Source organism: Cervus canadensis, chromosome 27, assembly GCF_019320065.1.
Source record: "Cervus canadensis isolate Bull #8, Minnesota chromosome 27, ASM1932006v1, whole genome shotgun sequence".
Taxonomy (NCBI): domain Eukaryota; kingdom Metazoa; phylum Chordata; class Mammalia; order Artiodactyla; family Cervidae; genus Cervus; species Cervus canadensis.
In genome coordinates, this window is record NC_057412.1 from 9445735 (window position 1) to 9450403 (window position 4669).

Consider the following 4669-nt stretch of genomic DNA (forward strand, 5'->3'; position numbering starts at 1 on the left):
TCCTGACTTGCATACAGATTTCACAAGAAGCAGGTAAGGTGATCTGGTATTCCCATCTCTTTCAGAATTTTCCAGAGTTTGTTGTGATCCACACAGTCAAAGGTTTTGGCATAGTCAATAAAGCAGAAGTAGATGTTTTTCTGGAACTCTCTTGCGTTTTTGATGATCAAACAGATGTTGGCAATTTGATCTCTTGTTCCTTTGCCTTTTCTAAATCCAGCTTGAACATCTGGAAGTTCATGGTTCATGTACTGTTGAAGCCTGGCTTGGAGAATTTTGAGCATTACTTTGCTAGCGTGTGAGATGAGTGCAATTGTGTGGTAATTTGAACATTCTTTGGCATTGCCTTTCTTTGGGATTGGAATGAAAACTGACCTTTTCCAGTTCTGTGGCCACTGCTGAGTTTTCCAGATTTGCTGGCATATTGGGTGCAGCACTTCCACAGCATCATCTTTTTAGGATTTAAAATTGCTCAAAAATCACTGCAGATGGTGACTGCAGCCATGAAATTAAAAGACACTTTCTCCTTGGAGGAAAAGGTATATTTTCTTTCTAATAAACCTAGACAGCATATTAGAAAGAAGAGACATTACTTTGCCAACAAAGGTCCATCTAGTCAAAGCTATGGTTTTTCCAGTAGTCATGTATGGATGTGAGAGATGGACTATATAGAAAGGTGAGCGCCAAAGAATTCACGCTTTTGAACTGTGGTGTTGGAGAAGACTCTTGATAGTCCCTTGGACTTCAAGGAGATCCAACCACTCCATCCTAAAGGAAATCAGTCCTGAATATTCATTGGAAGGATTGATGCTGAAGTGCCAATACTTTGGCCACATGATGGGAAGAACGGACTCATTGGAAAAGACCCTGATGCTGGAAAAGACTGAAGGCAGGAGAAGAAGGGGACAACAGAGGATGAGATGGCTGGATGGCATCACCAACTCAATGGACATGAGTTTGAGCAAACTCTGGGAGTGGGGATGGACAGGGAAGCCTGGCGTGCTGCAGTCCATGGGGTCACAAAGAATTGGACTTGACTGAGCAACTGAACTGAACTGATACTTTTTCATGTTCTTTTCCATTATGCTTTTACACACAATGTTTAATGTAATTCCCTGAGTTATACAGTAGGACTCTGTTGTTTATCCATCCAATATATAATAGTTTGCATCTGCTAACCCCAAACTCCCAGTCTGTCCTTTCCCTCCCCTTGTCCCCCTTGGTAACTATTAAGTCTGTTCTCTATGTCTGTGAACCTGTTTCTGTTTCATAGAAAAGTTTATTTGGTTGATATCTGAAAAATATATCTTTCTCCATCCCTTCTTTTTTTAAATAGTATATAACTTTCTCTTGAAATCTTTATATATTCACATAAATCTCTATAACAACAACAAAAGATACAAGGAGGTCCCATGCACTCCACTCAGCCTGCCTCAAGGCCCACATCTTTTTTTTTTTAAGTCTTTTAAAAAATTTTTTAATTGGAGGCTAATTACTTTACAATATTGTGGTGGTTTTTGCCATACATTGACATGAATCAGCCATGGGTGTACATGTGTTCCCCATCCTGAACTCGCCTCCCACCTCCCTCCCCATCCCATCCCTCTGGGTCATCCCAGTGCACCAGCCCTGAGCGCCCTGTCTCATGTATAGAACCTGGACTGGCGATCTATTTCACTTATGGTGATATACATGTTGCAGTGCTGTTCTCTCAAATCATCCCACCCTTGCCTTCTCCCACAGAGTCCAACAGTCTGTTCTTTACATCTGTGTCTCTTTTGCTGTCTCACATATAGGGTCATCATTACCATCTTTCTAAATTCCATATATATGCGTTAACATACTATATTCGTGTTTTCCTTTCTGACTTACTTCACTGTGTATAATAGGCTCCAGTTTCACCCACCTCATTAGAACTGATTCAAATACATTTTTTTTAATAGATGAGTAATATTCCATTGTGTATATGTACCACAGCTTCCTTATCCATTCATCTGGACATCTAGGTTGCTTCCATGTCCTGGCTATTGTAAACAGTGCTGCGATGAGCATTGGGGTGCACGTGTCTCTTTCAGTTCTGGTTTCCTCGGTGTGTATGCCCAGAAGCAGGATTTCTGGGTCATATGGCAGTTCTATTTCCAGTTTTTTAAAGAATCTCCACACTGTTCTCTGTAGTGGCTGTACTAGTTTGCATTCCCACCAGCAGTGTAAGAGGGTTCCCTTTTCTCCACACCCTCTCCAGCATTTATTGCTTGTAGACTTTTGGATAGCAGCCATTCTGACCTGCGTGAGATGGTACCTCATTGTGGTTTTGACTTGTATTTCTCTAATAATGAGTGATGTTGAGCATCTTCTCATGTGTTTGTTAGTCATCTGTATGTCTTCTTTGGAGAAATGTCTGTTTAGTTCTTTGGCTCATTTTTTGATTGGGTCACTGATTTTTCTGAAATTGAGCTGCAGGAGCTGCTTGTCCGTTGCTTCATTTGCTATTATTTTCTCCCATTCTGAAGGCTGTCTTTTCACCTTGCTTATAGTTTCCTTTGTTGTGCAAAAGCTTTTAAGCTTAATTAGGTCCCATTTGTTTATGTTTGCTTTTATTTCCATTACTCTGGGAGGTGGGTCATAGAGGATCCTGCTATGATTTACATCAGAGAGTGTTTTGCTTATGTTTTCTCAAGGCCCACATCTTGCAGAACTACACAACTCTGTTTGAAATTTCTAAAATACGCTTTTTGCAAGCAAAAGACAGCTAGATTTTGTTTCTTTATTCAATCTGCTACTTTCAGCCATTTTAAAAGGTATGTTTAATCTGCTTTTATTTAGGGTTATTTATATAGCTGCAATTGTTTCTACTTTCATATTTTCTTTCTTTCTTTCCTTCTTTTCTCTGCTCACTACCCCATTTATTTGCTTCTTTATTTCCTCTTTTCTGCCTTTTTATTTTCTTGCTGTTTATAGATATAATTTATTTATTTATTTATTTATTTTTTTTACATCGGTGGAAAAATATGGAACGCTTCACGAATTTGCGTGTCATCCTTGTGCAGGGGCCATGCTAATCTTCTCTGTATCATTCCAATTTTAGTATATGTGCTGCCGAAGCGAGCACAAGATATAATTTATTTTTAATAGTCAGTAATACTGTCACCAAAATATTATATGTTTCCATACTCACAGTTTTTTCTTGCGTTCCAATGCCTTTTCTCTAGGTTTAAAGTTCTTCATGATGAAGGACACTTCTTAACAGCCTTTTTGTTTTTGTTTTTTTAGTGGGGAAGATATGTGTGGTAAATTCTTAATCTTAGTAAATCCATCATTCTCTGAATATAAAAGCCTAGGCTGATTATTTGCCTTTAGGACATTTAAGATACAATTCTCCAGTCTTTATGCATCTATCTTTGCTGATAATAATAATACATCATGAATATGTGATAATCCATCTTTCTCCCTGGTCATTTTTAAATTTTCTTAGAGAATTTGACTGTAATATATCTTGTTTGGATCTATTTTTATCCATCATCTTTGGTACTTAGAATACCCTTTTCATTTAAAAACTTAGGCTTATTTTCAATTCTTGGAAATCCTTAGCTAATCTCTTTAAATATAATTTCTCCACCATCCCTTCATTTTCTTTCTCTACTTTCCAGTAGGAATATGGGAGCGCTTTTCAATCAAATCACCATTTCTAGGTGAAGATTTCCACTAAATAATTTTAATCTTCCATTATGTTCAATGGTTTGTTCCATTTCTTAAAGGATATTTATGACTACATTTTTCATTTTTAATCTTCGTCATTAGTTATATTTCATATTCATCTATTCTTGATTTACTTGTGCCTATTTTGTTTCATAATGTTTTCTCTCTCTTTTACTTTTTCATTTTGAGGAAACTGTTTCCCTTTATTTCCTCTTTTAGTATCTTAAAACACTTATTTTAAAGTCTTCTTTTTAGACCGTTCTATTATTTTTCATTTATTCTAACTGCATTTACCTCCTGATTTTGGCAGTTGTCTTTCTTGGCATGGTATTTCTAGATGCTTCCTGAATATTTGGTTTGCCGGCTCTTCAGATGTTGGTTTTGTTCCTGTTTTCACTCCTTCGTGGACGCGCCTCACACTGTCCAGTGGTTTGACGGTTGCTGAGCCTCAAGGCAGAACCAGTTTATCTCAAGGAGGCGCCATTGGAGAGAAGGCGGTTCAGTCACTGCGCGGCTGGATGGCTTGTTTCAAGCAGTTCCCGTGTCTTATCTCTCTAGGTCTGTGGGGGCGCAGAAACCCTAGAGACAAGCAACAGTCAAGCAGCAGAAATTCTGAATTATATTTTAGAGGCCAGGGATCCACATCAGCCTTTAGCAATGAACTAACTCTGGCCTCCGTCTTTTGTGGATCAATTTACCTTACCAGAGCCAAACTGCCCATTCTCTCTGCCAGCTTCCAGAGCCACACTCCTGGGTCTTCAGCTTGCTCTCCTCTTGCTGCTTCGTAGTCTGCATCAATTTCTTTTTCTTCTTTTTAGAGTATAATACAATAACTATGTTTTTTTCCTTTTCCATTTTATCTTCATCTATTACAGCTGTATGTTTGGAATAAAAGGAAGGTCCGAAAGTGTAGAGATAAGACCCCCTTGAATGGAGATTCTGTATTAATGCCAGGTCAAGAGACTAAAAAGGA

At 38.3% G+C, this 4669-nt stretch overlaps 1 non-coding gene across 1 annotated transcript; it reads right to left on the reverse strand.

Annotated features, from left to right (window-relative positions):
* Positions 1 to 3002: 3002 nt before the first annotated feature.
* LOC122429002 lies at positions 3003 to 3109 on the reverse strand. The gene has a single exon (XR_006265874.1). It is a non-coding gene; the product is annotated as a U6 spliceosomal RNA (small nuclear RNA).
* Between the last annotated feature and the right edge of the window lie 1560 nt (positions 3110 to 4669).